This window comes from Zea mays, chromosome 10 (genome assembly GCF_902167145.1).
Source record: "Zea mays cultivar B73 chromosome 10, Zm-B73-REFERENCE-NAM-5.0, whole genome shotgun sequence".
Lineage (NCBI taxonomy): Eukaryota > Viridiplantae > Streptophyta > Magnoliopsida > Poales > Poaceae > Zea > Zea mays.
In genome coordinates, this window is record NC_050105.1 from 123,187,427 (window position 1) to 123,200,371 (window position 12,945).

Sequence of the window (12,945 nt, forward strand, 5' to 3'; positions counted from 1 at the left end):
AGTAGGTTTGCAAGAACCGAACCTCGGTAAAACAAATCATCGTGTCTCACTCTTTATTCGCTCACGGTTTGTTTTGCGCCCTCTCTCTCGGACTCGGTTTATATTTCTAACGCTAACCCAGCTTGTAGTTGTGATTAAGTTTGTAAATTTCAGATTCACCCTATTCACCCCCCCTCTAGGCGACTTTCAATTGGTATCAGAGTCCGGTGCTTCATTAGAGCCTAACCGCTCGAAGTGATGTCGGGAGATCACGCCAAGAAGGAAATGGTGACCGGCGAGAAGCCCGCTACAAGCCACGGGAAGGCTCCATCGGGAGAGTCCTACAACAAAGGGAAGGGAAAGGAAAAAAGAATCCCCTTCACACAAGTCGCGTCGGAGTGGTGACAAGAAGAAGATGAGGAAGGTGGTCTACTACGAGACCGACTCCTCGTCGCCATCCACCTCCGGCTCCGACACGCCGTCCGTAACTTCTAAGCGCAATGAGCGTAAGAAGTTTAGTAAGATCCCCCTATGCTATCCTCGCATTCCTAAACATACGCCTTTACTTTCCGTCCCATTAGGAAAACCACCAACATTTGATGGTGAAGATTATGCTAGGTGGAGTGATTTGATGCGATATCACCTAACCTGACTCCACAAAAGTATATGGGATGTTATTGAGTTTGGTGTACAGGTACCATCCGTAGGGGATGAAGATTATGATGAGGACGAAGTGGCCCAAATCCAACACTTCAACTCCCAAGCCACAACTATACTCCTCGCCTCTCTAAGTCGAGAAGAGTATAATAAGGTGCAAGGGTTGAAAAGTGCTAAGGAGATTTGGGACACGCTAAAGACCGCGCACGAAGGAGACGAGGTGACCAAAATCACCAAGCGGGAAACGATCGAGGGGGAGCTCGGTCGCTTTCGTCTTCGCCAAGGGGAGGAGCCACAAGACATGTACAACCGGCTCAAAACCTTGGTGAACCAAGTGCGCAACCTCGGGAGTAAGAAATGGGATGACCATGAGATGGTTAAGGTTATTCTAAGATCCCTTGTTTTCCTTAACCCTACTCAAGTTCAATTAATTCATGGTAATCCTAGATATACACTAATGTCTCCCGAGGAAGTGATAGGAAACTTTGTGAGCTTTGAATTGATGATCAAAGGCTCAAAGAAAATCAACGAGCTAGATGGTCCCTCCACATCTGAAGCACAACCAGTCGCATTCAAAGCGACGGAAGAAAAGAAGGAGGAGTCTACTTCAAGTAGAACACCCATCGACGCCTCCAAGCTCGACAAGGAGGAGATGGCACTCATCATCAAGAGCTTCCGCCAAATCCTCAAGCAAAGGAGGGGGAAGGACTACAAATCCCGCTCCAAGAAAGTTTGCTACAAGTGTGGTAAGCCCGGTCACTTTATAGCAAAATGTCCATTATCTAGTGATAGTGACAGGGGCGACGACAAGAAAGGGAGAAGAAAGGAGAAGAAGAGGTACTACAAGAAGAAGGGCGACGATGCCCATGTTTGCCCGGAGTGGGACTCCGACGAGAGCTCCACCGACTCCTCCTCCGACGAGGACGCCGCAAACATCGCCGTCACCAAGGGTCTTCTCTTCCCCAACGTCGGCCACAAGTGCCTCATGGCAAAGGACGGCAAAAGGAAGAAGGTAAAATCAAGATCCTCCACTAAATATGAAACCTCTAGTGATGAGGATAATGCTAGTAATGAGGAGGATAACTTGCGCATTCTTTTTGTCAACCTAAACATGCAACAAAAACAAAAAATTAAATGAATTGATTAGTGCTATTCTTGAGAAGGATGATCTCTTGGACACCTAAGAGGACTTCCTTATTAAAGAAAATAAGAAGCATGTTAAGGTTAAAAATGCTTACGCTCTAGAAGTAGAAAAATGTGAAAAACTATCCAGTGAGCTAAGCACTTGCCATGAGACTATTGACAACCTTAGAAATGAGAATGCTAGTTTAATTGCTAAGGTTGATTCAAATGCTTGTGATGTTTCAATACCCAATCTTAGAAATGATATTGTTGATTTGCTTGCTAAGATTGAAGAATTGAACATTTCTCTTGCTAGTCTTAGGATTGAAAATGAAAAATTGCTTGCTAAGGCTAAAGAATTAGATGTTTGCAATGCTTCCATTTCCGACCTTAGAAGTAAAAATGATATATTGCATGCTAAGGTTGTAGAATTAAAATCTTGCAAACCCTCTACATCCACTGTTGAACATACTTCCATTTGTACTAGATGTAGAGACATTAATGTTGATGCTATTCATGATCACATGGCTTTAATTAAACAACAAAATGATCACATAGCTCAACTTAATGCTAAGATTAGTGAGCATGACTTAGAAAACAAAAAATTTAAGTTTGCTAGAAGCATGCTCTATAGTGGGAGACACCCTGGCATAAAGGATGGCATTGGCTTCCAAAAGGGAGACAATGTCAAACTTAATGCCACTCCTAAAAGATTGTCTAATTTTGTTAAGGGCAAGGCTCCCATGCCTCAGGATAACGAGGGTTACATTTTGTACCCTGACGGTTATCCCGAGAGCAAAATTAGGAGAATTCACTCTAGGAAGTCTCACTCTGGCCCTAACGATGCTTTTATGTATAAGGGTGAGACATCTAGTTCTAGGCAATCAACCCATGCAAAATTGCCTAAGAAGAAAACTCCTAAGGCATCAAATGATTCTAACATTTCATTTAAGACCTTTGATGCTTCTTATGTTTTAACTAACAAATCCGGCAAGGTAGTTGCCAAATATGTTGGGGGCAAACACAAGGGATCAAAGACTTGTGTTTGGGTACCCAAAGTTCTTGTATCTAATGCCAAAGGACCCAAAACCATTTGGGTACTTAAAGTCAAGAACTAAACTTGTTTTGTAGGTTTATGCATCCGGGGGCTCAAGTTGGATCATCGATAGCGGGTGCACAAACCACATGACAGGGGAGAAGAAGATGTTCTCCTCCTACGAGAAAAACCAAGATCCCCAACGAGCTATCACATTCAGGGATGGAAATCAAGGTTTGGTCAAAGGATTGGGTAAAATAGCCATATCTCCTGACCATTCAATTTCCAATGTTTTTCTTGTAGATTCTGTAGATTACAATTTGCTTTCCGTTTCTCAATTATGCAATATGGGTTACAACTGTCTTTTCACAGATGTAGGTGTTACTGTCTTTAGAAGAAGTGATGATTCAATAGCATTTAAGGGAGTGTTAGAGGGTCAGCTATACTTAGTAGATTTTGATAGAGCTGAACTCGACACTTGCTTAATTGCTAAGACTAACATGGGCTGGCTCTGGCATCGCCGACTAGCACATGTTGGAATGAAGAATCTTCACAAGCTTCTAAAGGGAGAACACGTGTTGGGACTAACAAATGTTCATTTTGAGAAAGACAGGATTTGTAGCGCATGTCAGGCAGGGAAGCAAGTTGGTGCTCATCATCCACATAAGAACATCATGACGACTGACAGGCCACTCGAGCTCCTACACATGGACCTATTCGGCCCGATTGCTTACATAAGCATCGGCGGGAGTAAGTACTGTCTAGTTATTGTGGATGATTATTCTCGCTTCACTTGGGTGTTCTTTTTGCAGGAAAAATCTCATACCCAAGAGACCTTAAAAGGATTCTTGAGACGGGCTCAAAATGAGTTCGGCTTAAGGATCAAGAAAATTAGAATCGACAACCAGACGGAGTTCAAGAACTCACAAATCGAAGGCTTCCTTGAGGAGGAGGGCATCAAGCATGAGTTCTCTTCTCCCTACACCCCACAACAAAATGGTGTAGTGGAGAGGAAGAATAGAACTCTATTGGACATGGCAAGAACCATGCTTGATGAGTACAAGACTTCGGATCGGTTTTGGGCCGAGGCGGTCAACACCGCCTGCTACGCCATCAACTGGTTGTATCTACACCGAATCCTCAAGAAGACATCATACGAACTCCTAACCGGTAAAAAGCCCAATATTTCATATTTTAGAGTCTTTGGTAGCAAATGCTTTATTCTTGTTAAAAGAGGTAGAAAATCTAAATTTGCTCCTAAGACTGTAGAAGGCTTTTTACTAGGATATGATTCAAACACAAGGGCATATAGAGTCTTTAACAAGTCCTCTGGACAAGTTGAAGTTTCTTGTGACGTTGTGTTTGATGAGACTAACGGCTCTCAAGTAGAGCAAGTTGATCTTGACGAGATAGGTGATGAAGAGGCTCCATGCATCACACTAAGGAACATGTCCATTGGGGATGTGTGTCCTAAGGAATCCAAAGAGCCTCCAAATGCACAAGATCAACCATCCTCCTCCACGCAAGCATCTCCACCAACTCAAAATGAGGATGAGGCTCAAGTTGATGAAGGAAAAGATCAAAGAGATGAGCCACCTCAAGATGACGACAATGATAAAGGGGGAGATACAAATGATCAAGACAAGGAGGATGAAGAACCAAGACCGCCACACCCAAGAGTCCACCAAGCAATCCAACGAGATCACCCCGTCGACACCATCCTCGGCGACATTCATAAGGGGGTAACTACTAGATCTCGTGTTGCACATTTTTGTGAGCATTACTCTTTTGTTTCCTCTATTGAGCCACACAGGGTAGAGGAAGCACTACAAGATTCGGATTGGGTGGTGGCGATGCAAGAGGAGCTCAACAACTTCACTAGGAACGAGGTATGGCATTTGGTTCCACGTCCTAATCAAAATGTTGTAGGAACCAAGTGGGTTTTCCGCAACAAGCAAGACGAGCATGGTGTGGTGACAAGGAACAAAGCCCGACTTGTGGCCAAGGGGTATTCACAAGTCGAAGGTTTGGATTTCGGTGAAACCTATGCACCCGTAGCTAGGCTTGAGTCAATTCGTATATTACTTGCCTATGCTACTTACCATGGCTTTAAGCTTTACCAAATGGACGTGAAAAGTGCCTTCCGCAATGGACCAATCAAGGAAGAGGTCTATGTTGAGCAACCTCACGGCTTTGAAGATAGTGAGTACCCTAACCATGTTTACAAACTCTCTAAGGCGCTTTATGGGCTCAAGCAAGCCCCAAGAGCATAGTATGAATGCCTAAGAGATTTTCTTATCACTAATGGCTTCAAAGTCGGAAAGGCCGATCCTACTCTATTCACTAAAACTTTGGACAATGATTTGTTTGTATGCCAAATTTATGTTAATGACATTATATTTGGGTCTACTAACGAGTCTACATGTGAAGAATTTAGTAGGATCATGACACAGGAATTCGAGATGTCTATGATGGGGGAGTTGAAGTATTTCTTGGGATTTCAAGTGAAGCAACTCCAAGAGGGCACCTTCATTAGCCAAACGAAGTATATTCAAGACATTCTAAACAAATTTGGAATGAAGGATGCCAAGCCCATCAAAACTCCCATGGGAACCAATGGGCATCTCGACCTCGACACGGGAGGTAAATCCATCGATCAAAAGGTATACCGGTCGATGATAGGCTCCTTACTCTATTTATGTGCATCTCGACCGGATATTATGCTTTCCGTATGCATGTGTGCAAGATTCCAAGCCAACCCTAAGGAAGCTCACCTTACGGCCGTAAAACGAATCTTGAGATATTTAGTTTATACTCCTAAGTTTGGGCTTTGGTACCCTCGGGGATCCACATTTGATTTAATTGGTTATTCGGATGCCGATTGGGCGGGGTGTAAGATTAATAGAAAGAGCACATCGGGGACTTGCCAGTTCTTGGGAAGATCCTTGGTGTCTTGGGCTTCAAAGAAGCAAAATTCTGTAGCTCTTTCTACCGCCAAAGCCGAGTACATTGTCGCAGGCCATTGTTGCGCGCAACTACTTTGGATGAGGCAAACCCTTAGGGACTATGGTTACAAATTAACCAAAGTTCCTCTTCTATGTGATAATGAGAGTGCAATCCGCATGGCGGATAATCCCGTTGAGCATAGCCGCACTAAACACATAGCCATTCGGTATCATTTCTTAAGGGATCACCAACAAAAGGGAGATATCGAGATTGCATATATTAACACTAAAGAACAATTAGCCGATACCTTTACCAAGCCACTAGATGAGCAAACTTTTAACAAACTTAGGCATGAGCTAAATATTCTTGATTCTAGGAATTTCTTTTGATGTCTTGCACACATAGCTCATATGTATACCTTTGATCATGTCTCTTTTATATGCTATGACTAATGTGTTTTCAAGTATATTTCAAACCAAGTCATAGGTGTATTGAAAGGGAATTGGAGTCTTCGGCGAAGACAAAGGCTTCCACTCCACTCCATAACTCATCCTTCACCGTCGCTCCGAGCAACTCTCCATTTTTGGTATAATCTTCACTCATGTTTTATTTGCCAAAGGGGAGAAATTAGTTACAAAGGGCTCTAATGCCTCCGTTTTTGGCGATTCATGCCAAAGGGGGAGAGAATGTTAGCCCAAAGCAAAAGGACCGCACCACCACCCTAATTTTAAAAAATGATGTTTTCAAATTGGTATCTTATTGTGTTCAAAAGGGGGAGAAAGTAGTATTTTCAAAAATAGTGTCTTAAAAACCCTCTTGAACACTAAGAGGAGGATTTTATTGAGGGGGAGTTTTGTTTAGTCAAAGGAAAAGCATTTGAAGCAGGGGGAGAAAATTTCAAATCTTGAAAATGCTTCTCAAAATCTTATTCATTTACCTTTGACTATTTGCAAAAGAACTTTGAAAAGAATTTACAAAAGAATTTGCAAAACAAAACATGTGGTGCAAGCATGGTCCAAAATGTTAAAAATAAAAGAAACAATCCATGCATATCTTATGAATTTCTATTGGCTCAATTCAAAGTAACCTTTACACTTATAATTATGCAAACTAGTTCAATTATGCACTTCTATACTTGCTTTGGTTTGTGTTGGCATCAATCACCAAAAAGGGGGAGATTGAAAGGGAATTAGGCTTACACCTATTTCCTAATTGATTTTGGTGGTTGAATCGTCTAACACAAATAATTGGACTAACTAGTTTGCTCTAGTCTATAAGTTCTACAGGTGCCAAAGGTTCACAATAAGCCAATAAAAAGACCAAGAAAAGGGTTCAAACAAAGAGAGCAAGGGACAACCAAAGTGTGCCCTGGTATAGCGCACCGGACTGTCCGGTGCACCAGGGGACTTCAAGCTGAACTCATCACCTTCGGGAATTCTCAGAGGCGCTTCGCTATAATTCACCGGACTGTCCGGTGCACCACCGAACAGTGTTCGGTGCCCCAAGGGAGAGCAACTCTAAACTCGCCAGCTTCGGGAATCTGCTCCGCTATAATTCACCGGACTGTCTGGTGAGTCACCGGACAGTGTCCGGTGCGACAGCGGAGCAACGGCTACTTCGCGCGCAACGGTCGTCTGCAACGCATTAAATGCGCGCCTGCGCGTGCAGAGGAGCAGCGCACGCGTGGGTGGCACACCGGACAGCCTACAGGGCCTGTCCGGTGCACCACCGGACAGCCAGGCGGGCCCACAAGACAGAGCTCCAACGGTCGAACCCCAACGGTCTGCTGACGTGGCTGACGCACCGAACAGTGTCCGGTGGCGCACCGGACTGTCCGGTGCGCCATGCGACTGCAGCCTTCCAACGGCCACTTTGTGGTGGTTGGGGCTATAAATACCCCAACCACCCCACATTCAAGGCATTCAAGTTTTCCACCTTCCAACTACTTACAAGAGCTAGCATTCAATACAAGACACACCAAAGAGATCAAATCCTCTTCCAACTCCACACAAAGCTTTAGTGATTAGTGAGAGAGATTTGTTATGTTCATTTGAGCTCTTGCGCTTGGATTGCTTCTTTTTCTCATTCTTTCTTGTGATCAACTCAATTGTAACCGAGGCAAGAGACACCAATTGTGTGGTGGTCCTTGCGGGGAAGTTGTTCCCGTTTGATTGAGAAGATAAGCTCACTCGGTCCGAGGGACCGTTTGAGAGAGGGAAAGGGTTGAAAGAGACCCTATCTTTGTGACCACCTCAACGGGGAGTAGGTTTGCAAGAACCGAACCTCGGTAAAACAAATCATCGTGTCTCACTCTTTATTCGCTCACGATTTGTTTTGCGCCCTCTCTCTCGGACTCGGTTTATATTTCTAACGCTAACCCAGCTTGTAGTTGTGATTAAGTTTGTAAATTTCAGATTCGCCCTATTCACCCCCCCCCCTCTAGGCGACTTTCACAACTCAAGTCCGAGCAACGATCCAACGACATCACCCTGTTGACCAGATTCTGGGTGACATAAGCAAGGGAGTAACTACTCGCTCAAGATTAGCTAACTTCTATGAGCATTACTCGTTTGTCTCTTCTATTTAGCCTTTCAGGGTAGAAGAGGCCTTGCAGGATCCGGATTGGGTGTTGTCCATGCAGGAAGAGCTCAACAACTTCAAGAGAAATGAAGTTTGGAGTCTTGTGCCACGTCCAAAGCAAAATGTTGTGGGAACCAAGTGGATATTCCGCAACAAGCAAGACGAGCATGGGGTGGTGACAAGAAACAAGGCTCGACTTGTGGCAAAAGGTTATGCCCAAGTCGCAGGGTTGGATTTCGAGGAGACTTTTGCTCCTATGGCTAGGCTAGAGTCTATTCGAATTCTATTAGCCTATGCTGCTCACCACTCTTTCAGTCTATTTCAAATAGATGTGAAGAGCGCTTTCCTCAATGGGCCAATAAAGGAGGAGGTATACGTGGAACAACCCCCTGGCTTTGAGGATGACAGGTACCCCGACCATGTGTTCAAGCTCTCTAAGGCGCTCTATGGACTTAAGCAAGCCCCAAGAGCATGGTATGAATGCCTTAGAGATTTCTTAATTGCTAATGCCTTCAAGGTTGGGAAAGTCGATCCCACTCTTTTTACAAAGACTTGTGATGGTGATTTTTTTGTGTGCCAAATTTATGTCGATGACATAATATTTGGTTCTACTAATCTAAAGTCTTGTGAGGAGTTTAGCAGGGTGATGACACAAAAGTTCGAGATGTCGATGATGGGCGAGTTGACCTACTTCCTTGGGTTCCAAGTGAAGCAACTCAAGGACGACACCTTCATCTCCCAAACAAAGTACACACAAGTTCTTCTCAAGCGGTTTGGGATGAAGGACACCAAGCCCGCGAAGACAACGATGGGAACCGACGGGCATGTGGACCTCAACAAAGGAGGTAAGTTCGTTGATCAAAAGGCATATCGGTCCATGATAGGTTCATTGCTTTATTTATGTGCTAGTAGACCGGACATTATGCTAAGTGTATGCATGTGTGCTAGATATCAATCTGACCCCAAGGAATGTCACCTTGTGGCTGTTAAGCGAATTCTTAGATATTTAGTTTCTACGCCTTGCTTCGGGATCTGGTATCCAAAGGGGTCTACCTTTGACTTGATTGGATACTCAGACTCCGATTATGCCGGGTGCAAGGTTGATAGGATGAGCACATCGGGGACGTGCCAATTTTTAGGAAGGTCCCTAGTGTCCTGGAGTTCAAAGAAACAAACATCTGTTGCCCTATCCACCGTTGAGGCCGAGTATATTGCCGCAGGACAGTTTTGCACGCAACTACTTTGGATGAGGCAAAATCTCCGGGACTTTGGCTACAATCTGAGAAAAATCCCACTCCTATGTGACAATGATAGTGCTATCCGCATGGCGGATAATCCTATTGAACACAGCCGGTATCACTTTTTGAGAGACCACCAGTAAAAGGGAGATATCGAGGTGTACCATATTAGCACCGAGAACCAGCTAGCCGATATCGTTACCAAGCCTTTGGATGAGAAAACTTTTTGCATGTTGCGTAGTGAGCTAAATGTCTTAGATTCACGTAACTTGGATTGATCTATAGCATATATGTGTTCTATGCCTTTGATCATGTTACTTTATGCATTTAAATCCATTATTGTTTATTTGTGGTGTTCAAGTTGTACACGTGATCCCCAGACCTCACAAGTCCATATGCAAGTGATGCACATATTAAGGGGGAGATGTGATACAACTTGACCTTTTGAGACTAACCTGGTTGTTTGAGTATACTTGATGTAGTATAAAAGGTGCATTGAAAGGGAAAGGTGAACTTGGACGATGCAAAGACTTCCACTGCACTCCGGTATTGGTGTATTTAATTCCAAGTTCATTCTTATGCTCTCTTTGCCTTTTTTGCTCTTAATTGACATTTTTGGTGAGGCATTGGGGTTAAAGGGCAAAAAATGATCCCGTTTTGGTGCTTCATGCCAAAGGGGGAGAAATTAAGGCCAAAGCAAATGGATCAGCTACCACTTGTGAATTTCAAAAGTAATAGAGTTAGAATTTTTGATTTGTCCAAAATGCTCTTATTGCAAAATTTAGTCTCTTGTGGGGGAGAATTTTTATTATGAGAAAAAGGGGGAGTTTTGACACTTGATCAGTTTCACTCTTGGATTATCTCTCTTTGTGCCCAAACAAGCGTGTTTGACTTAGAGATAGGAAAATGAATTTGATTTGCAAAAACAAACCAAGTGGTGACAAAGAATGATCCAAATATGTCAAATCTTGTGCAAAAATGATTTGGTCCTCATCTGCATTGATGTTGAACTTATTTTGGTTGCTTTTTGAGGTGTTGGCATAAATCACCAAAAAGGGGGAGATTGAAAGGGAAATGTGCCCTTGGGCAATTTCTATAATGTTTTGGTGATTAAGTGCCCAACACGTTTAATTAAGTTCTTATATGCCAAATAAAGTGAGAAGTGCAAATCAAGGCAAAAGGTATGTTTCTAGACTTGGTAAATTGTTTTATGTACTAACATGGTTATCCAAGTGCTAGAAACAGTGACTAAAGAAGAAGAGAGGAAAAGGGAAGGACTTGGCTCTGTGCAGCCAAGCTTCAGCTCGGTCTGGCACATCGGACTGTCCGGTGGTGCACCAGACAATGTCCGGTGCGCCAGGCTGATTCGCGGTGAACTCTCCGCTCTCGGGATTCGACGGTGGCGTACGGCTATAATTCACCGGACTGTCTGGTGGTGCACCGGACTGTCCGGTGAGCCAACGGTCGCCAGCGCCAACAGTCGGCCGCGAAATCTGCGGGCGACGCGTGGTAGCTCCAACGGTTGGTGGGGGGCACCAGACTGTCTGGTGCGCCAACAGGCCCGGAGCTGCAACGGTCGTCTGTTCCCGATTTAGAAGGAAATCGCACACCGGACAGGTTACAGTAGCTGTCCGGTGGCGCACCGGACTGTCCGGTGCGCCACTCGACAGAAGGCAAGGATGGCCTTCCAAGTTTGTCTCCAACGGCTCCTAGCTGCCTTGGAGCTATAAAAGGGACCCCTAGGCGCATGGAGGAAACACCTAAGCATTCACTAAGCATTCTAAGACTCCCACACTCCGCCTCCGCGCATTTGATCGATTGTGTTAGTGATTTGAGCTCCGTTCGAGTTGTGAACTCCCTGTGCTACTTTTCGAGCTCAAGTCTTGGCTTGTGTGCGTGTGTGTGCTGCGGAATTGTGTTGTGTGTGCGTTGCTTCTCCCAACCTTACTTCGTGCTTTCTTTGTGATCTTAATTGTAAGGGCGAGAGACTGCAAACTGTGGAGATTCCTCGCAAACGGGAAGATACTCTAAAGAAAAAGACCGTGGTATTCAAGTTGATCATCGGATCACTTGAAAGGGGTTGAGTGCAACCCTCGTCCATTGGGACGCCACAACGTGGAAGTAGGCAAGTGTTACTTGGCCGAACCACGGGATAAAATCGTGTGTCTCTTGTGATTGCTTTCTCTGTGATTGTTTTGTCCACAAGAACTCGCCTCTCAACTACTTAGTCGCACTAACACTTGTATAACCAAGTTTTTGTGGCTATTTAGTGTTTAATTTTACAGGATCACCTATTCACTCCCCCTCTAGGTGCTCTCAAGTACTTTTTCGTCCTTTTAGTGCGGTCTTGAAGCGCTTGATGATGAGCGCCATCTCATCTTCATTGAGCCCGGCAGCCTCCACTTGTGCTACCTTGCTAGGTAGCGCCTCCCTGCTGCTGGTTGCTTTGAAAGCAACAGGCTGTGGCTCGTAGACGGGGAGTGGATTGTTCAAGGCATCGTCCACATATCTTGCCTCCTTCACCATCATGCGCCCGCTTACGAATTTTCCAAGGATTTCCCGGGCGTCATCTTGGTGTACCTGGGGTTCTCGCGAATAAGAATTACAAGATGGGGTCAATAACTGTAAATGATCTGAGCATGAGTCGGACGACGTCATGATCCGTCCATCTTGTACTCCCGTAGCTTCGGATTTTATTGACCAGGGTCTTGAGCCTGTTGTAGGTCTGTGTTGGCTCCTCTCCCCTAATCATCGCGAACCTTCCCAGCTCGCCTTCCACCAGTTCCATCTTGGTGATCATGGTGGCGTCATTACTGATAGTCGCCTAGAGGGGGGTGAATAGGGCGAAACTGAAATTTACAAATATAAACACAACTACAAGCCGGGTTAGCGTTAGAAATATAATCGAGTCCGAGAGAGGGCGTGAAAACAAATCGCAAGCGAATAATGAAGTGAGACACGCGGATTTGTTTTACCGAGGTTCGGTTCTCTCAAACCTACTCCCCGTTGAGGAGGCCACAAAGGCCGGGTCTTTTTCAACCCTTTCCCTCTCTCAAACGGTCCCTCTGACCGAGTGAGCTTTCTCTTCTCAAATCAACCGGGAGCAAAACCTCCCCGCAAGGACCACCACACAATTGGTGTCTCTTGCCTTGGTTACAAGTGAGTATTGAACACAAGAAAGAATGAAAGAGAGAAAGCAATCCAAGCGCAAGAGCTCCAATGAACACGGCAAATCACTCTCACTAGTCACTAGGGCTTTGTGTGGAATTGGAGAGGATTTGATCACTTTGGGTGTGTCTAGAATTGAATGCCTAGCTCTTGTAAGTGGTTGAGAAGTGGAAAACTTGGATGCAATGAATGGTGGGGTGGTTGGGGTATTTATAGCCC